The sequence below is a fragment of the Vombatus ursinus genome, unplaced genomic scaffold (genome assembly GCF_900497805.2).
Source record: "Vombatus ursinus unplaced genomic scaffold, bare-nosed wombat genome assembly UNPS02014941.1, whole genome shotgun sequence".
NCBI lineage: Eukaryota > Metazoa > Chordata > Mammalia > Diprotodontia > Vombatidae > Vombatus > Vombatus ursinus.
Window position 1 is genome coordinate 5,208,055 of NW_020954719.1, and position 24,507 is coordinate 5,232,561.

At 39.4% G+C, this 24,507-nt stretch overlaps 1 long non-coding RNA gene across 2 annotated transcripts in view; it reads left to right on the forward strand.

The window, feature by feature from the left end:
• LOC114029827 overlaps positions 1-24,507 on the forward strand; it is a 60,915-nt gene that overhangs the window by 35,661 nt on the left and 747 nt on the right. For both annotated transcript variants that reach the window (XR_003567528.1, XR_003567527.1), the window contains exons 2-4: positions 18,709-18,735; positions 19,542-19,597; positions 23,060-23,217. This is a non-coding gene — a long non-coding RNA (uncharacterized LOC114029827). The remainder of the gene's footprint in view (positions 1-18,708; positions 18,736-19,541; positions 19,598-23,059; positions 23,218-24,507) is intronic.

A 24,507-nucleotide genomic window follows, 5' to 3' on the forward strand; every position in this document is an offset into this window, starting at 1 on the left:
GGCGCATTAATCTTGTCTGTATAGAAGTTTTTTTGTTTCATGTAATCAAAATTTTATATTTTATTTTATATTTTGTAATTATCTTTATCTCTTGTTTGGTTAAGAATAGATCTCCTACCCATAGCTATGAAAGATATATGATCTGCTTCTCTTCTAATTTGTTTTATGGTATGATATTTAATATTAAGTTCATGTATCCATTTAGAATGTATTGTGGAATGTGGTATAAGGTATTGGTCTAAGTCTAATTTCTTCCAGACTGGTTTCTAGTTTTCCCAACAGTTATTTTTTAAACAAAGACTTTTTTCTAGGTAATTTATGTTTTCTATTTTATCAAACACTGGGTTATTGAGTTCTATTTTTAAAAAATTCCTATTCCATTGATCTGTTCTAAATTTTTTTTAAAAAACCAGTACTAGATGGTTTTGATGACTGCTGCTTTATAATATAGTGTGAGGTCTGAAAATGCTATTTCCCCTTTGTCCTTACTTCTTTTCATTATTTCCCTTAATATTCTAGATCTGTCATTTTTCCAAATGAATTTTGTTATTATTTTTATAATATTCTCTAAAGTATCTCCTTGGTAATGTGGTTGATATTACATTAAAAGTGTAAATTAACTTTAGAAGTATTGTTATTTTTATTATATTGGCATGGTCTAGCTATGAACACTGAATATTCCTCCATCTAAGTTGTTCTTTATTTCTTCTAAGGAGCACTTTATAACTGAATCTATACAAATCTTTTGTTTGCTTTGGTAGTTCAATCCCCAGATATTTTATGCATTTTGTAGTTATTTGGAATGCGATTAATAATTAACAGGCAATAATAATTGCTTCTTGGGTGTTGTTATAATTATATAGAAATGCTGATGATTTGGGGAGTTATTTTGTAGCTTGCAACTTTGAATAATCTACTAATTACCCCAATTAGTATCTTTCCCTATTCCCTAGGATTTTCCAGGTATACTATCATCATCAGCAATCATCATCAGCAAATTAAGAATAGTTTAATCTCCTCTTTACTTATCTTTATGCCTTTAATTTCTTTCTCTTGTTTTATGTCATTGCTAGCATTTCTAGGATTATATCAAATAATTGTGGGGAGAATGGGTGTCTTTCCTACACTTCTGAATGTAGTTATTGGAAAATTTTCTAGTGCATCCCCATTGTACATGATGCTTACTTTTGGTTTTAGACAGATACTTTTTATGGTATTAAAAAAGATCCCTCTATGGCTATCCTTTGTAGTGGTTTTTTATATTGTGAATGAGTGTTATTCTTTATCAAAGGCTTTTTCTGCATCTATTGACATGATCATGTGATTTTGGATGGTTGAGTTTTCAGTATGATTAATTTTGTTGATTATTTTCCTAATGTTGAACCATCCTTGCATCCCTGGGATAAATTTAACTTGGTTATGTTGTATGATTTCTTGGGTAAGTCTCTATAGTCTGTTTGACAGGATTTTGCTTAAATTTTTGAGTCAATTTTCACCAATAATATAATTTTCCTTCTATGTTTTATCTTTCCCTGATAGAAGTATTAGGACTATATTTGCCTCAGAAAATAATTCTGGTGGAGTGCTTTCTTTTTCAATTTGTGAGAATAATTTGTGAAATATGGGTACTAATTGTTCTTTAAAAAATTGATAGAATTCTCCTATGAATATAACAGGACCAGGAGAATTTTCTTTGGTAATTCCTTTACAACTAGATCTATTTCCTTTTCTGAGACTGAGTTATTTAAGATCTCTATCTGTCTTCTGATAGTGTGAGTGTGTTCTCAGTTTTGTTAGGATATAACTGTGCATAGTATGTTCTGATTATTCTTTTCCTGATTTTGTTGTGATCTCACCTTTTTATTTGCTATTTTATTGATTTGATTTTCTGCCCTCTTCTTTTTAATCAGATTAATTAAAGATTTATCAATTTTATTATTCTTTTCAAAGGACCAGCCTTTAGTTTTATTTATCATTTCTATGGTTTCTTTTTATTTCTAATTTATCTATTTCTCCTTTAATTTTTAGTATCTCCTCTTTTGTGTTTACTTTAGGTTTGTTTATTTGTTGGCTTTTTAAAATGCAGATTCAAGGGGTGGCTAGGTGGCGAAGTGGATAGAGCATAGGCCCTGAAGTCAGGAGGACCTGAGTTCAAATCTGGCCTCAGACCAAACACTTGACACTTACTAGCTGTGTGACCCTGGGCAAGTCACTTAACCCCAATTGCCTAAAAAAAAAATGCAGATTCAATTAATTAATCCTCTCTTTTTATATTTTGCTAATTAATTCCTTTTTCTTTCCTGCTTTTGTTAATTCTTATTCCACTTTTGCCCTCTCAATCAAGTAGATTTCCTCTTCCCCTCCTCCCCTTAAACTAGTCTTGTTTAATAGTTTCTAAAATTTCATTTTTTGCTTCCCTTTCTTTCCAGGAGTCACCTTCCTTTATTGCTAGCTATTGATTTGAACCAGGCAGGTCACACAACTCCTCCCTTTTATGTATTCTTTCATTTTGTAGTGTGGTCTCATAAAAAAATAAAAAAAAACCCATTGATTCATCTGTGGGCAAGATGTTGTCAGGTTCTGTCCACCATGCCCTAGGTCTGCCTCTCCTCTGATACCTCCACCTGACTTCTGCCTTCACCCCTCTTTCCTTGTGCACATTTAGAAAGAAGGTTCTTACTGGTTTCTCTGCCAGCTGTTGCTGCCCTTGGCTGCTGCATTTGCTCACCTCACCTGCATTTCTGTTATCTGGGATGTTTGAGAAGGAAATGATCTCTTCAGTTCTGGTTTTCTTTCTAAGAATGTTTAAAACCTCTCTTTATTATTGAATGTCTATCTTTTTTTTTTTTTTTTTTCATTTCTGGTTAAGCTCAGATCTGCAAGGCATATCACCCTGGGCTGTATCCTGAGTTACATTACTCTTTGGAACACATTATTTTATTCTCTCCTATGTTTTCTGGGAGGTGCAGAAAAGTCTTGTATTGTTTGAATTTCTTTTCCTTTGCTATTTGAAGTTTTTCTCCTGTTTGCTTAAAAAAACTTGTTTCTTAATTGGACGTTAAATTTAACTACTATGTGTCTTAGAATTTGCAACCTTGGTTTGTTTGTTTTTTCCTGGAGTTGATTTATGAATTCTTTAAATTAGGATTTCATTTTCTGTGTTCAGAAGTTCTGGAAAGGTTTTTTATGGTATTATTTTTTGAATTACATTGCTCAGGTTTTTTGACTGGGTGACCTAAAAACCTCTATACATCCTGTCTTTGAGATCAGTATGTTTTGCTTGGGTAGAGAGCATATTTTCTTTAAATGTTATTTATTTTTGTTTTTCTTCTTCTAGATTGTCTTTCACTTCTGTATATTTGCATTCCCAATTGATTTTTCTCTCTTTTGTTTCTTTGGCAAGACTTGCCATCACAGGTTCATGTTTTTCTATTCTGTCAATTATTTTTGCTGTGCAGGTCATTATTCCACTCCCATAATTCTCATTTCTCTTTTAAACCACTCTGAACCAGCGTGTTGTGATTCTATGTTTTCTTCGAATTCCACGAGGTTCTCGGTCTCATCAAGTGTTGGATCATTTTCCATTGTTTTGCAGTATTTATCCATAGATGCCTGAATTGTTTTATTAGCTCTGGAATCCATATTTCCTTTTGCTGTTAATGTTTTCCCTGTTGATCTATCTGTTTATGTTCAAGGTCTTTGAGTTTTCTCCTTCCTGAGAGCTTTGGCAATTTCTGTCTTTTTTCTTTCTTATTTTCCGTTACTGTTAACTTTCTGACTTCTTTGTCTCTGATCGTGGTTTCCTCAGGGGTTGGATCTCACACCTTCTCAGCCTCCTCCTATACTGGGCAATTTGCAGTTATCCAGCTGAGGTCTTTGTCCCAACTGACTTTGGTTGGGGGGGGTGGGGGAGACGCAGAGCTGGCCCCAGCTAAATGCTGGTCTCTTTCCAGCAAACTTAATGGAGTGTGTCACTCCCCGCCCCGCTTCTCCTACATGATGTCTTTTTCTATTTCCTCTGTTCCTCAGCCCCCTGTCCAGGATGCTCATGCACCTCTGGTGCTATTGCAGCTGGGGTTGATTTCTCTTGTTTGTAGTTTGGGTCACTGAAGCTGGGAATAGGGTTGTTTTGGGATGTAGGATTTGGCTCGATTTCAAGCCCAGACATATGTCCTCCCCTATTCCTCCTGTTCCTCCACTCTCCTGCAGAAAGATTTTGCAGCACAGAGTGGTGCCATAGTGCTGGCCACCAAGGCCCCAGCAAAATTCTGTAGCCTGAAGCCCAGATCTCTATGGCACTGGAAAGAAGGAGGGGGGTACTGGGGTTGGATTTTGTTGCAAGTCCATGGCTAGGGTCCTTGAGTTGACTAGTGCAGCCTCACTGCTAGTAGCATGGTGAACAATAAAGGAGGGGTGTTGAGTTAGCTGAAGGTTAGGCTAGGCCATGGAGACAGCTGAAGTTGCTCTGTCTTTAGCATATAATTTTTGTTTTGGAGAGATTTGAGAAACTGGGGAAAGCACGGATGAGAAAATGTTTAGTCTTCCATCTTGTTGGTCACATGACCTAGAACAATCTCATATCTTCTTTTGATGATGAACCATCTACAAGTGTCAAAGACTTTGGCAGCAAGAACTGAAAGGTGGGCCTCTTATTCAAAGTGATTGCTGTCCTCAAAGATGGCTGTGGATCCTTGAATAGAATCAGTTAGTGTCAGGGTGGGCCCCCTAAGGCTTTTTCTTGGGTTCAGGATTCTGGACTATCTCTATTGCAGTCTGAGTGGAGGTGGTAAAGGTGAGGGCAGTGGTTGATCTTTGGAATTTGTTTGCATTGACTTTACGTCTCTAGGAGGAGATAGCAAGAACATAAGTTTTCATATCTTAGAAGTGACTGTTCATTTCACAAGATATGCAACTTAGGCAGAGTCAATTGGTAACCGTGGAAACTGTGGTGGCCAAACTATATGGAAGAAGTATCTCTCAGTTTATGAATCCTCTGCCAGGATCCATTCTGACCAAGGCAGATTCTTTGAAAGCCTACTACTTAAAGAGATGTTAGTTTTGGCAGGTATAACCCACACTAACCCACAGCCTGAACATTTCAACAGTACATTGATTAGGAAATTCCTAACAGTGTTAGGAATGCTGAACCCCAGAACAAACATCTCAGTAGAGTTAATATACAGCATTTCTAGTCCATGTGTACAACTCTACCAGGAATGCAGGATTTAAACCATACTTGTGGATGTTTGAGTGAGAGCAACATTTGCCACATCTGCAATCTGCACTTTGGAGCTTCAGAAGATGGGGAAAATGTGGATACTCACAACCAGCATATATCTCCACAGAGAAGTAATTTGAAAGAAGCCTACTCATTGCCAAGACTCCAGCTCCTAAGAGCAATGTCAGAAGCAAATGATGGGGAGTTTCAACCCAGTTCATTATTAAGGCCTTTAACAAAGTGTTAGTCTTCTAGAGAAATTTTGTTGTTTGAGGCATGCAAAAATTAGAGGGTTGATGGAAGTTTTTGAGAGACTGTGCAACTTTCTATTTATAGGATAGCCCCCAAAACTTCTGAGGACTTGAAAGATTATTTGCTGCCACCACCTATTGTCAATAGGAAAATTAGACTTTCTAATGAGAAGGAAAAAAGATGGGCATTTAGCTCAGTAGACTTTGAGTAAAAGAGATAGTTAACCAGTTGTGCAAAGACCATCTGAACTAAATACTGGCTCAGAAAATAATGTTTCCAATGAAGAAGACACTGCAGACTGTAACCCAAGAACCTTGCCTCAAACTCGGGTGAACCCTAGTTCACAAGTGGGGAGAGAACTGAACTAGAGGCAGCAACTTGCTGGCCTAGAACTTCAGCTGTAAAAACTCCTGGAGTATAGAGACAATTCTATAAAAAGAAAATGTTGATAGCCATCCTGGGCCCTCAACAAGTTTAGCTTTAGGAATTTAATCTATAGAGCTAAAGATGTTGATGGGCCCATAACATCTATCAGCTCAGTCATAGGAGCAGAGAAGGCAGCAGGTCATAGTAGAGTTAGATCTATCTGACCTGGGACCAGACTTACTTATGATGTCACAGATGAAACTGAGGATTTGATTACCCATGTAGCCAGATGATAATACCAAAATTTGCCCATGTAATGTATGCCTGTCATCTAACTCCATTTTTGATTGATGTACATGTTAATTATAGCATGTTTTAAGTTATGTGTTTGTTTTTATTATTTTGCTTTTTCTGTTTATTTGGATGTTTAATAATGTCTTTCCAGTCTTTTTTATAGGTTATTCCCATTATTTTCATCAGCAATACAGCAATACTGACCTACTTGCTGCTCTGAACACATGATGCTCCATTTTTTAGCTATGTCTTTGGACTGGCTATCCCTATGCTTTGAATGTATTCCATCCCCACCTCCACTTCTTGTAATAACTGTCTTTATTTAAGACTTTATTCAAGAGCCATCTATTACATGAAGCCTTTTCTGATCCCCTTACCCCGACTCACCCCAACTACACCTGCTAGTGTACTTTCTCCCAAAACTACCTTGTTTAACATCTTTTAACATCCGAGCCCCCAATAAAGAAAATTACTGACATCTAGGCAGAAGTTGGGTTCTATGCCTAACCTAACTTTTGTAGGCAAATATAGTTTTCTGGAAATATTTGGTAGCAAAATAGCAGATTATATTACAGTGCTTGTAAATAGGCATTGGGAAAAGAGAAGAACTTTCCTTGGAACTTTCCAAAGTCACTCCATGGTACCTGTAGAGCCAATGATTTTCTTTGTTATTTCCCTTCTCTGCCACAATGCAGTCCTCTTTTTTTTAAAGACAATTATATACAATTAAGTTCATTTTTTATAAGCAAAATGTTCACCAATTATTTCGTTATGCACGTTAAAAATATTTTACCCTTTGGAATGAGTTATAGTAGTTTACCCAAATGTGTGTAGGTTAGTCACTGACTCATCGGGCAAAAGGCAAGCTGGTTTATTGATTTAGGATTTACTAAACCATACTCTTCTACTGCATCTCTTTTTTTGTTTTAAGTTCAATTTACTTCATATTTGGTTTCAAACTTCATTTTAAGTAAAAGTCACCTAACACTGGAAATAATTCGAAACTTTTTTTAACCAGTACCAAATTGTTCTGACAATCACAGCTTTGTAGTATAGTTTGAAATCTGACTCCATTCTTTCCTAGTTTCTTCACTGTTTCCTGTGAGATGCTTAAACTTTTATTCTTTCATATGGATTTTAGTATTATTTTTCTAGCTTTCAAGAATAATACTTTGGTAGTTTTATTGGTATGTCATTGAATAAGTAAATTGATTTAGGTAGTACTATCATTTTATGACATATTTATATTTATCATTTATATTTATTTTTATATATTTATATTTATCTTTTCAACATGGCATACCCATGAGAAAGTAAATTTCCCCATTATGATCATGATCATCATGATATCTTTATTTTTGTAAAGAATGCATGGTAGTTATATTCTCAGATCTGTTATGTGATAGTGATGTTGCGGGGGAAGGTTAGTTGATATTTCTGGTGTACTCACTAATTCTCTTTCAGGTCAGAAACATCTATAGCAAGATAGCAAAAAGGTCATTACCCTCTTTCATGTAGCCTTTACTGGTGCCAGGATTGATTTTGAGATTTGTGGGCTACTACCACCTCCTCATTGACCCCTTGTCCACCAAAGACTGCTACATGACCCACTTAAGGTTTTCCAACACTGTAACCTGTTCGGTTGCCTCAAAAGAGGCAAACTTGTAGGTAACTGTAAATGGAGACCATCATGAAATCCATGTAGGGAAAGTAGGTTCCCCCAAAGCCAAACAGTCCATAAGTCTTTGAGTTTACATTTTAGACTGTGACAAAGTGAGTATTAGTAGCTTCTTCTGGATTGTGTCTAGAATTATCTGGGTTCCTCTTATTCACTATATTCCCCAAAACAAACTGAATGAGCTTCAGCTCTATATTTTCTTGATTGCCTACCTTTGTCCTTTGTATGAGCCACCACCCAGGCTTCTGTTGCTGTGGCCTCATCTGTCTTAGTCAAAATTATGTCACCAATGTAGGGTGGGCATCAGAATACTCAAGAAAGGGGGTCTCTTTCAAGTCTCTGCACAGCAGGCCGTGGTACTATAAGGGAGAATACAAGCTGGGAAAGATGATAAAGGATTTCTTCCCAGATTCCTACAAGCCACAAAGACAGAAATAGAGAAACAGAGAAAAAGTCATTATCTAAGTAAAAATTCCATGCCACTCACTGGGGGCCTGGGCTACATGGTACATCTCATCAGTTAGGCAAGAAGTCACCTCAGTAGTCAGCATATCATGGCAAAACTGCCGGGTGCCTTTTGTCTTCCTCACTGGCAACTTGTACAAACTTATTGTGAGAGGAACTGGTGCAGTGAAGAACTCTGGCCTCCTTCCTCTCCATCACTAGGGAGGAAATAACTTTCACTCTCTTGGGACCTGGGATTGTTTGGTCCTAACTACACCACTTGGTTAGGGCCACTCCAAGGGTTTCCATTTGGCCCTACCCACAATAGCTGGTATAGAGATTGCTGTAAGCACCCATGCTTCTACCATGTCCTAAGAGCACCTTCCCTCAGGTGTCTGCCCTATGAAACCCCCCTCATAGAAACTTGTTGGGGTTCCCTAGTATGACAATACCCTGGCTATTGGTGTCCAGCAGTCTCATATCCACCCAGGGTGGAAACTTTAAGGGGTGCCTTAGATTTGGGTGGTGTTGGGAGCTCTTATTTCCCAAGGGCTGGATGTCATGGTAATTATCCTAGCACCGCCATTGGCTGGTAATTTATTGTTTCCTTATAAACCCCTTTTTTAGGAACCATACACAAAGTTTCTTTGTAAAGATGGTGTTTGCACCCAGCAGGATAACATGAGCATCCAGCCTCATCTCACCATTTCCAGAGTGCCTATTTGCACTGAGAGTTGATTTTGTCTGAACAGCAACTACTGTCGTGATCTCACTCTAATTTCACCAATTGATCTACCTATGTCTATAGGATGGTATGTTGGGAAGCCCCCTAGCTAAAGCCTGATGACATTCTTCTGGTGTTCTGCCTAGAAGACAGCATTCAATTGCCATTGATGTAGGCTGAGTAGAGGTAGAAATGGGTTGGGGGTGGTAGTGTTGGCTGGCATAAAGCCAGTCTTCCAAACCCATATCTTTTAGGAATTTCACTTCTATCTCCCACAGCCCCCCACTTTGCAGACCTCCATCAGAGAACTGGATGCAATGAGGACTCATCTTTCTGTGGCCAGTTATATGCAACTCCTCATCTTAGCTACCTAAAATGGGAAAAAAGACAGTCACCAGCTGTGGCCTCTAACTAAATTTAACCAGCTTTGCAAATGTTAAGTCTCTTGTAAGTCCTTCAAGTTGATTGAACTCTGTTGCAATTGGCTTTATTAGAATATGATCTCAACAACGATTGTGACTCATCAGGTCATTGTTAAACTTCTGTAGTCTTCCAGAGTTCCTTGGTGATGAAAATCCACCTACTGTCTGACCCCTCTGGGCAGGCAGTCACATGATAGTAATAGGATTAGCCTATTACTTAGAAAGCTTATGAGACTTTCTTATCACCCATGATAATTCCCAATTCTCATCCTCCCTTCTGGTCCCATTTTCTTTGCTTATAGCTCTGTTCTTTAACACATTTTCTAGAAAAATGCCAGGGTCACTCTGTTCTTCCCACTTAGGCCTTGGTCCCTTCTACCCTCAGCACTGCCCCTTTTATTTGTGCTATTAATCACTCTTCTACCTCCCAGGCACAGCCATTAAAAACCATGAGCTCTGTTTCTAGTTGCTGAATTTGGTGAAATTTTCATTTTCTTTATGCTGTCAATCCAACTGTTCTCAGATTGTTAATAATAACCAGAGAATGCCTCCTCTTCATGCTATCTTTATCCTTTATGCTTAAACTTCCCTTTGTACCCAATGACCCAATGCCTTGGGATCCGTGAGAGCCCTCTTCCTCTTCCATTGAGAAGCTTGCCTGTGGTAATCATAAGGTCCCATACTGCTGGATTGGGTCATCTTTTCACCCAAGACTGGACTTCTTTTGACTTGCCTTTCCACAATTCAAGCCGTGGAACTCAGAACTCGTTACCGTCCACTCCTTCTGACCATTGCCAATTGTTATGGGCCAGTCCTAACTTAAACTGATCTATTGTTTCAGGTTTGGGTTTGGAATTAAATGAGACACTCATAAACCATCTAATAGTTCACAAAATAACAAGAAAAGAATATTAAGCAAGGATATAGTACTGGTTTAGGTAAATGCAGGCCCACTCATCTCCACACAGAAACACATCTGGCCAGAAGGACATCTTGATTTGAATGGCTGTGGAATAGTCATCAAGTATGATAGACACTAGCTCATTGTGGATTGACTTATTTATTCCCGAGGTGACCTAGAAGCCTTATCAGTGGTTCAAACCTCAGGCTCCTGAACCCATCAAATCTCAAGGATAGTTTCTTTGGTTTTAAGGGGAAAACAAACAGTTTATGGCAGGGCCTTAGGAGAAACTAGCCCAACCTATTAGGCAGGGCTTTAGTAGATAGCTATTGCTCCTACTATAGAAGTACTAATGCCCTACCCTGGCTCTTCCTCCAGTATTCTGGAGTAGCCACAGAGGTGGATGTGGAAGGAGATTAAAATGCTGAAGGAAACTGACTTGGGTTAGAGAGGTAGTTTTCCTATGAATTAAAGAAAGGACCTTGTCTCTGTCTCTCCCATACCATTCCAATGCACAGCTGAAATAACCTGCATATGTAACTTACTCTCTGGGGCTACAGCTGTTAAAATTTGAGAGAGGAGAAATTCTCCCTCCTTAGTCTCAGACCAGGGGGGATTATAACTCCCTAAGAGGACAAGGGGAGAGTGAACTATGGGGGCTGGAAGCAGCTAGTAATTTCCTCCTCCCTTCTTGTGTCCAGTGCCAAAGTTTTAGCAAAACAGGAAGAGGTGGTTTAGCAGCTGGGAAAGCAGGAGCGTTCCACCTTCCCCCACCTCTCACCAATCTTGGGGCTGAAGTGTGGGTGAGAAATCTTTTAGAGACCAACTTGATCTAGAAAGAAGTGCCATCTCTTACAGGTAAAGAGGGGTGAATCATAGGTGAACTCCCCTGAGCTTTCTCTGTGAGCAATATGAAAGGACATGCTGAATTTAGTAGCAAAGTACTTTGAATTTGGAGTCAGAAGACCTGAATTTGAATCTTAGCTCTGTCACTTGTTAACTGTATGACCTTGAGTAAGTCACTTCCACTGTTTTCTTGTCTGCAAAATGAGGGAATCAGACTAAGTGATCACCAAGTTCCTTGCTAGCTATAATCCTAACAGCAGCCACATCGAGCATGTGGTACAACCTCATGTCCACCGCCCCATGCACGTTCTTTTCAGGTTATTGCCTCTGGAGTTATTCTTACTTCACCTTTGTGCAGGGCTTAAAGAAGCATTTAATTGGTACTAAGCCATAATTATCCAGTAAAATTGAGACCCAGGCATCCTGATTATTAGCTCAAGCCAAACTTTATTCCATCCTTTTTGTAGTTGGCTTCCCATCTGCTTCAACTAGGCTAAGACAGAGTCTAGGTAGAAGAGGACAGCTTATTTTCTTATAGGAAGAATGTTTGAAGAGCCACTCTGATCTTCCCTTTGGGGGTTGGCCAAGGTGTTTTCAAGAAGTGAAATTTTTGGAGACTTCTGTTTCCCACAAGACATGGGAGGATGAGGAGGAGATGGGCATTGAGGTCAACTCTGAACCTGTCCTACGGTAGCACCTGTGGGGATAACCAAGCCCATCTCAACTCTCCCTCTGACCATGCTTACCTAGGCAAAGTGAAACAAAGAAATGAGGGAATGAAGCAGAAACTGTACTTTACATTGCTTTTTGAAGACGGTTATGTTTGTCCACAGGGCATCTATAACCATGTTTGTCTGGTGCTGTCAGTTTCTATCCATTGGATAGCATCATTCAGATTGACCTTTAAGCAGCCAGATGAGTCCAACAGCATCTGTCTCAGTTTGAGAGGTGAGAAAGAGATAGGGTGGAAAGAGTGGAGCCTAATGTAAAGGAATCATTTTCTCTATGTGGTCTGGATACCTGAATTCTTAGGGACCTCTTGCACAAATGGAATGAGCTCAGATGGAATGTACACAATAGTATAGACAGGGAAACTAAGAGACAGAATATGGCCTAATGGGTAGAAGGTGCAGTCATCGCACAATCCTGGGAAACTTGCTCCATTCCCCCTCAGTTCACCAACACACCTGGTGCTGAGCTGAGCAGAGCTGAGAACTGATGAAATCTCATTTCCTTTCTTGCCAGGTGTACCTAACCTCTGCCCCTCCCCCACCCACCTTTTCTGCCCAGACTAACTCCCCCAAACCCCAACGTTGTGCTATGCTCATATGGAGGCTTAGATTAAAGGAAAAACAAGGATAAAAGCGGGTAGCCAATCAGTTTAATGTTTCTTCTGAGTGTTAAGATGGCTAGAACTCTAATGATGAAGAATTAATAATCATAGAGTGGGTGTTTTTCTTTTTCGTTTGTTTTGTTTTGTTTTGTGGGGAGGGATGGAGGTGAAAGAGTAAACTCTCACTTTAAGGACCATCTGTCCTGTTTGCCTAAAATGAGGCATCTACTTCTTTTCCCTTTTTTCCCGTATGCTCTCCTCCTGCAAGCTTCTGACAGTCTAGAGGCAGCACAAAAGATGGAGGGAAGGAGAAGTTGGGTAAGAAAGATGGAGGAAGGGTGGGCAGGGATACTAGAGGAACAAGGGACTGGGAATGGAGGGTGTAAAGGGGCTGGTGGGGAGAAAGATGTCACCAGTGCTTTAGGATAGGCCTCGATGAAGTTGTGTCCTAGACACAAGGCTATAGGTCCTTCAAAGACCTGACGGTGACAGGGGAGACATGAGCTGGGTCGTTTATCTCCTCACTTCTACTCATATTCCCTTCTAGAACTCCGTCTTGTGTCCTAACTTATAGTCATCAAATTAAACTGTTGTTCATTTATAGTATTGTTTCCATATAATTTATCTGTTATTCATTTATTATAAAACTACCCTAACCTTCTGGCTCCTCTTCCTACTATGGCTCCCCAGCCCCTTCTCCTATTGGCTACCCTAAATCTATCCCTCCACCCAGGCCCTCCAGCTATTGTCCTTCATCCCCATCACCCTGAGAGTCTGCCTCTTCTTCCCCCATAGTTCCTCAGCCCCTCCCCAAAGCACCTCAATTCTCCACTAACATCCTGCTCACTCCTTTGCTCCAAGTGCCACTAGTCACTGCTGTGTCCAGTGGGGCTCCATTTTGGCCTCTGCTTTCACAACCCATAGCCCTTTTGGGAAACATGGAATGTATACCCTCAATTTAGGGACTGAAGTTTGGAAGAGAGGATGGGGGTCTTTCTCCTCCCCTTGTAGAGTAGGCAGGAGGAAAGGTTTTTGACACAGAGGGGTTTTTGTCTCATTTAGAATCTAGAAGCTGTACCTCCAGTATCAGACTAGAGGTAGGAAGGCCCTGTCCCTTTTCCACTTATCTCATACCTTTGCTTTCACTAGACAGATTAATCCTAGGAACCTCTCCTCTCCTCCACCCCTTATCCTTAACTTTTAACCTCTCTCTCTTTTCCTTCAAAGAATACATAAAGTTTACTTCTCTCTCCTTACGTCTCACTTCTTTTTTCTTCATCTTTTTTTTTTTAAAAAAGAAAACTAGAGTTTTCTACTCCCCACTCCCCAACTCCCATCCCCCAAGAATGAGAGTTTGGAAGTTCTAAAGCGAGGAGGGGCTTAATGGAGGGAAGCCATGGGTGGGTGGGGTTCTGGCAAGGAGAGCTGCTGGAAACCTGTGGGGGTGGAGGTGGGGGAGCACTGTGGTTTGGGTTATCTGATGTAAGGAGCCACGTGTGCAGCCTCTAGTGCTTGGGGGAGGGACGTAAAAGAACAGGGCTAAAAAAGACACCAGAGAAAGACAAAAAGATGGTGTGAATGACAAAGAAGTGAGGGAGAGATGATGAAACATAAACCTGAGTCAGTAGACTCACTAAGACAGGAGAAGACAACGGAGTGTGTGTCTGTGGATTCTATTTTCCCGGGTACTTGTGTTTCCTCTTCCCTCCGTGATCCTAAATCACCCTTGTCTCCTCTTTTGGGATTCTTTTGGGAAATCCTCAGCTCCCAAGGTGGAAATTGGGATTGAGGGGTCAACAGTGTCAGGACCCTTTCCTCATAGCTCTACTCCTTGCCTTAAAAAACCTCATTAGCCCAAGCCCTCCTTCCTGACCTCCTTACCCTTCTTGCTCGTTGCCTATGGCCAGGAATACCTTGGTCTTCTAGGTGGACAAATACCACCTTGGGGAGAGGAAGGAGAGACTGAGTCAACCCCAAGTCTTCCAGAATCCCCAGAACTTTTCCAGGCCATGAAGGCTTCTCTCTACTCTGGACCCTGGTACAATAGAAAGCTGGCAGTGCCTGGGGTCTGTGTAGGCATTCGGGGTTGAAGGGTATAATCTTGTCCCAGAATCAGAGCAGTTGGGAGACAGTTGGGTGTTTCTAATCTCGGTTGGGGAGTTGAGGGGATGGGGAAAGCTTTGCGAGAGGAGATAAAGAGACAAGGAGCCTAGTCTGGAGGAGGGTACCTGGGGGCGAAGTGGTGGTCTTGCTGCCTCACCCTTCATTTGGCCTTTGGACATACCTCTCCTGGGACTCTCTCCCCCTCTGGCTGAATATGAGAAATTATTTGGGGAGAAAATGGGATCAAATGAACAAAGTCTAAAGTGAAGGTCAATTTCTGGAGAATTCAAAACATGTTAAGTTATAGTTGGAAGGGCACTGGATGAATAGATGGGAGCAATGCAGAGAGAGTAATTAAACTGAATGTATTCTTGTTTTTCCTATAATACTTTGCAGATAGGGTAGACAGCAACAACAGTAATAGTAATAATAATAACTTATATATAGTGCTTTAAGGTTTGCAAAGCACTTTACATATATTGCTATTTGTTGAATGAGGCAATGTTAACCTCCAAATTATTCTCCAAGGCAAAGGATTTTTAGGAGTCACTGAATTCATTAATAAATGAAGACATCTTTTTCCTACCAAAGTTCACCACCCCAAACCTTTCCTGTAAAAACATCTATAGACTGAGACCCCTCTCTGGGGTGGGGTCCCTATCAGAGAGGAAGTGTGGCTGGCTGGCTTCCCCCCAAAATAAATTTGCCTTATCATTCAGTCCCAGGGATCCCCCTTCTCCACCCCACCCATCTCCTGCAGCAAGCTCCCCCTTAGGGCTTCTTTCCTAGTCTCTGCGTTTTTCTGGAGGTACAGTGAGAGGAAACTGGAAGGGAAAGGAGACTATGGCACAGAGGAAACAGAAAGGATATTACTTCCAACATCCAGTATTCCTGCATCCTGTACCCTACAAATGAAAGTTCACAAGTCCACAACGTCTGTGAGGCTGGGATACCTTCTTAGATCCCCAAGCCAAGGTTAATATATGTGGTATCTTGAAATCTAGGAACAACCATTTCCCTCACTGGGGACAGAGGTGCCCACTGGGATGTATCATTCCTTTGTGTCTTCCCTGAAGAGCTGGGGAGGAGGGCAGATAAAGAGTGTGAATTAGGGAACTGGTAGAGAAGTGGGTAGGAGCAATGGACCAGATTTAAACCCTAGACCAGGGATGGGGAACCTCGAGATTGCAGGTTCCCCACCCCTGCAGACAAAAGTATACCAAGGCACCATCTTCTCCCAGTCTGCTCAACTGTTTTGTCCCAGGCTCAACTCAGCCCATTCTGGTGTTCCAGGCTACAGATTGGAGCAAAATAAAATAATTGTAAAGCATCTTAGATTTAACAAAAAGAAGTTTACTTAACAATGACATGGAAAAATATTCATCAGGGATATAGCATGGTTCAGTCAAGTGCCATTCCCCTGTGTCCACATTTTCCATGGTAGGGAATCTGGTCAGAAGTGAAGTCAAGACTGAAGAAACCCTGATTCTAAAGGGGCTGGCTTTTGTACTTGAGTGATCAGCATATTGTGTCAATGCTTCAAATCTTGGTCTCTTGGATCAGTTAAGTCTTGAAGGTGGTTTCATTATCTTTAAAAAAAAAATTGTTTTTGAACAATAAATAAATGAAATAAAGCACCTACTTATAATGCTGTATCCTTTCCCCAAACCTTTCCCAGAAAGAATGAATAAGAGAAAGGAAAAAAAAAAGAACTCAGCAAAACTAATCAAACTGTATTTAAAAAAAAACAACAAAAACTAAATGTTCTATGAAATGTTTTACACCCTTGGTCCCCCCTACCTCTAAAAAGAATCAATGGGAAGTATCTTCTCATATCCCTTACTTGGTTTAAAGTTTATTCTTTATAATTTCACATCATTAAGTTTTGATTGTTTTGTTTTTGTTCTTTCCATTTTCATTGTTGTAGTCATGTATATTGCTTTTCTCATTCTCCTTACTTCACTTTGTATCAGTTCGTGTAGGTCATTCCATGCTTTTATGTATTCATTATATTCATCATTTCTTATGGTATAGTAATATCCCATTACATTCACTTACTACAATTTGTTAAGCCATTCCCTTTGAAATGTACATCTACTTCATTTCTAGTTCTTGGAATGAATGAAAGAATTAAAAAGCATCTATTAGGTGCTTACTACGTTCTAGGCACTGTGCTAAATGCTGATGATCCAAAGCAAGCGATAAATATGAGCAAATAAGACAGTCTTTGCTTACCAGGAGTTTATATTCTAATAGGGGAGAAAGATAATATGTATACAAGAGTGATGGTGGGGGGAATATTTTCAACAGGAAGGTCAAAGGGAATAGTGATTGTAGTCATAGGGCAATTAATTGACCTGTTGTTTTCCTGGAATGTCAATATTTATATGATTACTGTTCTAAGTGATAGAGTTGGAAATGGCATGGGGGTGGGAAGGAGTGTTTGTATGTAACACCATGTCATGGAGAGGGTCAGGAAGTGACATGGTGGATCTTCCCTTGGGCAAGATAAAGCAAATGCGCATCAATCAGAAGCCCAGGGGCCCAGAGGTAGGAGTTAAAGATCAGTCAGGGTGGAGCTTGGAGGTATCATAAAAAATGCTACTATAGATTTTTTGGTATACTGTGGGAGGTGAAGGGAATAAGCATTTATATAGTTCCTACTATGTGCTGGGTACTATTGTAAACTTTTACAAATATTGTCTCATTTGATCCTCATAATAATCCTGAGAGGTAGGTTCTGTTATCCCCATTTTACCCTTGAGGAAACTGAGGCAGACAGAGGTTAAATGACTTGCCCATGGTTATACAGCTAGTAAGTATCTGAGGCTGGACTTGAACTCAAGTCTTCCTGACTCTAGACCTAGGTCTCTACCAACTATGCTATACCTTTATTTTTGTCATTGACCTTCTTATACCTAGCAATGGAACCTCTGGGTCAAAGGGTAAGGAATTTTAGTCATTCACTTTGGATAATTCCAAATTACTTTCCAGAATGGTTGGGCTAATTTACAGCTCCACAAACAGAATATTAATGTGTCCACAATCCTTCCCATATTGACTATTATATTTTGTTATCTTTGCTCTTCTCTTACTATTGACAATTTGGAAATTTTTTTCATATGGTTAATAGTTTACAATTCTTTGAAGAACTGTTTGTTCACATCTTTTGACCATGTATCAATTGAGGAATAGCTTTTAGACATATATTTGTCTATTAGTTATCTATATTTCTTGGATATATCCAAATATCTCTCTTATCAGAGATATTTGATAAGATTTTTTCCCCCAATTGACTACTTGCCTTCTTATCATGGTTATCTTAATTTTATTCATGGAGAAACTTTTCAATTTTATGTAATAAAAATTATCTATTTTATCTTTTAAAAAATCTATTTAATCTTTTAACCTTTATTCCTCTTTTGGTTAAGAATTTACCCTCTACCCATGGCTATAAAAAGTATACAATCTGCTCCTCTTCTAATTTTTATGGTATGAATATTAATATTCAGCTCACATATCCATTTTGAATTTACTGTGGAATATGTTGTTCTAAGCTTAATTTCTTCTGGACTACTTTCAAGTTTTCCCAGAAATTCTTGTCAAATAGTGAATTGTTTTCTAGGTAGCTTAGGTTTGGGGGTTTATTGAATACTGAATTACTGAATTTGATTGTTTCTGACTCTTCCTTATCTAGTCTGTTCCACTTATCTTTTTTTATTTTTTAACCAGTAACAAATAGTTTGATGATTGTCTCTTATACTTGAGGTCATATAATTTGAAGTCTGGAAATGCTATTGTGTCTTAATTCATACCTTTTTTTTTCATAACGTTCCTTGCTATTCAGGAATTTTTTTGTTCTTCCAAAATGAGTTTTGTTATTATTTTGTCTTGCTCTCTGAAGTATCCTATGGTAACTTGATGTACTTCTAATACGATTGAGTTAATTGTGTTCTTAATGTTGAACCATCCTTGAATCCTTGTTATAAATCTAATTTGATAAAAGTGAATGACTTTTTGGATAAATTGTTATAGTCTTTTGACTAGGATTTTATTTAAAATTTTTGAATCCATATTCATTAATAATATTGACCTATAATTCCCTTTATTTTTTCCTTCTCCTGCAGGCATTAGGGCTGTATTTGTGGAATATGGTAAGTTTAGCAGAACACTTTTTTCTTAAATTTAGACTAATTTGTGTAGCTTAAGTATAATTGTTCTTTAAAGGTGTCATGGAATTCTCTGCAATTCCCCATCTGAACCATGGTTTTTTCCTTTGGTAATTCCTTTATAGTTAGCTTAATTTCTTCTTCTGAGATTGGATTATTTAGTATATCTATTTACTGTTCTGATAATTTAGGTATTTTATATTTTTGTAAATAATCCTGATGATTCTTTTTATTTCTTCTAATTTATTGTGATTTCATTTCATCCATTTTTTATTTTGTTAATTTGGTTTTCCTTTTTTAAATTAGGTTGGTCAAAGATTTATGAATTTTGTTAGTCTTTTATAAGAACCAGCTTTTAGTTTACTATATCAGTTTTGTAGATTTCTTTTTCTAAGTTATTTATTTTCCCCTTAATTTGAAAAAAAATTCTTTTCTGCTTTTTTTGAGTTTACCTTTTGATTTTCTGATTTTTAAAATTTCAAATTAAGTTTATTATTTCTTTTTCTTTTTTGTTAATGTAGGCTTTTAGGAACATGAATTTTCCTCTGAGGACTGTTTTGACTTTATTCCAGACACTTTTGTATAGTGTTTCTTCATTATCATTGTTTTTCACATGATTATTAATCATTTTTGTGATTTGTTCTTTGACTTACTAGACAGTATTTCATTTTAAAATCTATATTTAGATCTGTGTTTTTGCTTGTGCTCCCTATAGTGATTAAAATTTTAATTGAGCTATAGTTTGTAGAGGATGTGTTTGATATTTCTACTTTTTTTACATTCACTTGCAGATTCTCTGCTCTAAAACAGAATCTATTTTTGTAAAGGTTCTATGTAGTGCTGAAAAGTAAGTATGTTCTTTAGTGGTCCCATTTAAAAGGTACCATAGATCTTTTAGCTCTGAATTCTCCAAGTTTGTTCAATTCTATATTTTCCATTCTGTTCATTCTTCTGTTAGATTTGTCCAGCTCTGACAGAGGAACATTAAAGTTTCCCATTATCATTGTATTACAATTCATATCTTTCTGCAAATCAGTTAATTCTTTGTTAACTTAGATGTTACACCTTGCACATATGTTTAATATTGATTGGGCTAATTGGGTTCCTTTAAGCATAAAGTACTTCCTGGTGTATCTCTACTGATATTGTGAATTTTTAATTTTCCTTTTTTCCTTTCTTTTTAATGTGAAGCAATTGAGGTTAAGTGACTTGCTCAGAGTCACATAGCTAAGTGTTAAGTGTCTGAGGCTGGATTTGAATTCAGGTCCTCCTGACTCCAGGGCTGGTGCTCTATCCATTGCGCCACCTTTAGTTTTCCTTTGTTCAAGAGCAATGATTGCCATGTCTGCTTTCTTTAAGCATAATATGTTTTCCTTGCTTATGTCTATTGGTATTTAATTGTTCATTTCTTTTCATCTTTTTTTCTCCAGTATCATTGCCCTAATCCCCCAGTTTAAGGGTTAGTTCAAAGTCTTCCCTTCTTTCTCCTCCTGTGGTGGGAATAATATCCTCACCTCCCACCCCCTTGCAAGTGAGGCTAGTTTTTTATTACGTAATGGGGGGCCTGGTGCATACACAGACAACATCGGTTTTCTTAGATGCTAAGGGAGCTTGCTTCCCAGAGAATTGTGTTCATGTGTAAGAGAAATCCCTTGGAACTACTGTGAGGCATATGTAGACATTCCATAACTAGTTCTGATCAGCTAATGCAGTAGTGGAAGGGAGGCTCTTTGATTTCCTTTAGACACTTTGGTAAAGGCCTGTTTAACATCCCATCTCTTCTTTGTTTCATTGAGTGACTCCCTTTGCATCTGATGAAAGAGCATGTTGTAACAGGAAAGGTCTTACTAACTTCTCCCTGTCTGAGGTCATATGGCCTCAAGAAATGGGCCTCTGTCCTTAGACTTTTCATTTGTTCTTTTCTGTTCTAAGTGAAGGGAGTGGATTCTCTGACCTGGGGAGTTTGAAAGGTTGGGAGAGTGAGCAGCAGGAATTTGGGAGCTGGAATTCAGGCTGTGTTTTGCAGCCAGCATAACATTGATGCCCCAAGGAACAAGGAATGGTTTTTGCAAGTTCCTTTAATCATGTCATGTTTGGACATTTGGTGAGATCAGTGCTATGTAGGAACCTAGGTAGGTTTTGAGCCTACTCCCCAAATATTGAGATAATATAGGGGAGAAGATGCCCTGGAGGCATTGGGAGAAAAGCTTGAATGCTTGTTCTTGCTCCATTTTTGGAGTAAATACCTCTTTGTAAAAGCTAATTGATATTAAGCAGTTAAATGGAACTGGGGGCCCAGTAACAGGACCCTAAAAATGGGGAGAACCACTTTTTTCCAGATGGTGGAGATCAGGCTTAAGGCATTAGAGAAATGACATTGCAATCCCTCAGGGATATTCTCTGGAATCCTGAGGGTAGATATAGCCAGCTTGACCCTTGGAAAGTGGGGCCAGAGCATACATGCTACACTTAAAACATATTGCAGTCATCTTTGAGATTTGATTGGCTCAGGAAACATTATAAAAGAGCCTCAAAGAATTCAAGGCATGCTGTGATGCTAGCCTAGTAGACAGTGGGTCACTCTCGTTAGGAAACTCCATTCAGTTGAGTCAACTCAGGGTGTCCTCAATGAATATCTTTGTTGAATATCCTTATGCTATGGATAAAAAAAAATCTTTTGTTAACTGTTGAATGACCCCCAAATGTTCCAACATCAAATATAAACTACCAGGGGACTGTCCTGAGTCATACTCAGCCAAGAATAACTTCAGCTTCTTAGGATGGTCAGTTTTCTTTTTTCTGCATCTTTTTCTAAGAAGTGTTCTTTTTGCTTCATTTTCTTTATTAATTTTCTTCTTCTAGACGTTTGGTGGTGCAGTGGATAGAGCACAGAAGTCTGGAAGACCTGAGTACAAATCCAGTCTCAGATACTTAGTAGCTTTATGACCCTGAGTTAGTCACTTAACTTGTATTTACCTCAGCTTCCTCATCTGTAAAGTGAAGATAATAATAACACCTCCCTTCCAGAGTTGTTGTGAGGATCAAATAAAATATTTGTAAACTAGCCCTAAGGCTGCCAACTCTCAGGAAGAAGTCTTTGCTAGGCCCCCCTTGCCACTCATCCCACTGCAGGGGAGGGGAAATAGAGGCACCTCTTGTGGTTATCCATACTCTCCCACTCTCCCAGACCTCTACGGCCAAAGATGACACCCAACACCAGCCAGGGTTAGCATTGCTGATATATTTCATATGACACTGGAATAAACAGTGGCGAAAGAATGTACAGAAATCACGGGGGAAGGAGATCCACTATGGGTATCTGCTGACTGGATATAGCTGATCACCTCAAAAAAAAGGAAGTTCTTTTTTATGCTGGTGCTTTCTGCCTACAGAGAAGAAGTGAGGCAAAAGAGGGTTATCTCATCCCACTGGGTTGGCTAGGCTCATCACTTACCTTCTCACTCCCTCCCCACCTGCACTTTTAAGGAGGGCTGCACAATAGCAGTTGCTTCTCTCTGTGAAAGAGAAGGCAAGCCAAGAAGCACAAACCCAGTGCTAAGTGCTAAAGTCTGCAAAAGTTCCCATGGCATCAACATGGAGACAACCTCAATCCACTAGCCCTTGGGACACAGCTTCTGCCTTCTGCTCTCCAAATTATTTTCAGACAATCCCATAGACACCCACACCCATTCATGACTTCATCCATGGAATCCTGGAAAACTGTCTGTATCTTCATGATTACCCTAACACAGAGCTAGATTCTAACACAGGATTGCAGTGGAATAAAATAGCAGAATACTCTGCTATTCTAAAAGACAGAAGGGAATGAGTGATGGGCCCTTATTATATTATTCACCCAAAGGTGAACAGGAAAGGGATAATGACTCCTCTGGTCCCTAAGCAAGAAGGGCTGCAAGAGAATAGGCGAGATGGAAGAAGGGAGGGATTGAATTTAGGGGAATAAAAGAAGGAGGTGTCTACACAATAGGGGGAGGAGGGTTCCACTGAAGAGAATTACTGTGGAATAAGAGATATATGACTGTGATAAGAAACTGGGACCTCATGAGAGGTTTAATCTAGAAGAAACTAATATATTGGGAGACTATCTTCTTTGGGACAGTATTATGTCTCTGTGAACAGCATCATGTTCCAGAAGAAGTATGTGTTCCTAGGGACAGTTGACACCTGGAAGGCTATATAGGATATGGACCCAGAGATGTAATAGCGTGGCAAATAGGAAGGAGAATGATCACAGGGGAAGATCAATGGGGAAGGGCATTGCTTCTATCCAACATTATTTCCCTTTCAGGTGAATGCTTAGAAGAGTGAAGCACAACAACAAAGAAAAGGATGATGGGGCAAGATCTGTATAACATATAAACTGGTTAAAAGAGGGAGCCCAAACTCAGTATGTCCGTCACAAACTTTAATGCCATGAAGAGCACAGAAAGACTAAATAAGGAACAAGTAAGTCCACAGACCATGAATCAGATAATACAATTTCAGAATGGCCTGGGAAGGAATAATATTAACAAAAATAACTGAGATCCTTTTTGGGGGGGGGAGCTAGGCAAGGGGCTAAGTGACTTGCCCAACATCACACAGCTAGTAAGCATTAAGTGTCTGAGGCCACATTTGAACTCAGGTCCTCCTGACTCTAGGGCTGGTGCTGTATCCACTGCATCACCTAGCTGCCTGTTATTTTTATTTATTTATTTATTTTTTAGGCAATGGTGGTTAAGTGACTTGCCCAGGGTCACACAGCTAGTAAGTGTCAAGTGTTTGGTCTGAGGCCGGATTTGAACTTAGGTCCTCCTGACTCCAGGGCCGGTGCTCTATCCACTGCACCACCTAGTTGCCCCTGCCTGGATGTAGCAGGTGAAGGGAGGACAGCCTCCAGGCCTCTGGGAGTCAAGAGGCTCTGAAGCAGGGAGTTGATATGGTTGGGGTATCTAAGGATGAAAGGGCAGAATTTGCTTCAGAAGGACCATGATTATTGAAGAATGTTTACAAAGTCCCTACTTGCAATCAGTAATGTGCTGTACCTGTACCAAGAACCACATAGGCACAGTCCCAGCCCCATGGGAGTTTAGAGGTAGTGCTGACCAATACACAGTAAGTTAATACAGAAATGGACAGTAAGATAATATACATATCATGACTATTTATTAAAGGAAAGTTGATGTCTGTTAGAAGGAAATAATGAGAAATTCTTAAGATTATAGATTTAGAAGTGGGAGTGATCTTAAATAGATCATCATATCTAACCCCTTCATCTTACATTTGAGGAAACTGAGGCACAGAGATGTTGTGACTTGTTTTGGATCACTGAGCTATTAAATGTCTGAGCCAGAATTTCAACTCTGATCTTTCTAGTTTTAAGTCCAGAATCCCGTTCACTAAACTAAGCTACCATTAAGTAAATGAAATATAACACCATTGAATTGGGAATATAGGCCATGTTCAAAATACACCACTGCCTATTTGCTGAGGATGGCAAATTTTTCAAATGGGAGCAGAGTAGAGTGGTGGCTTGGTACATGACCAAATCACCTAAGATGGAGGCACCTATGTGGGACATGCTAGGGACCTGTTTCTGGGACACAGGAGGACTGGCACTGGGATGGACATTCTTCATAGGCCTGTCACATGGTTAGGGGCAACCTCTTTTCTTTGGCTGCTAGCTTGAATTGTCTGCCTTAAAACTACCTTACAGCAGTCTCTCTCTCTCTCTCTCTCTCTCTCTCTCTCTCTCTC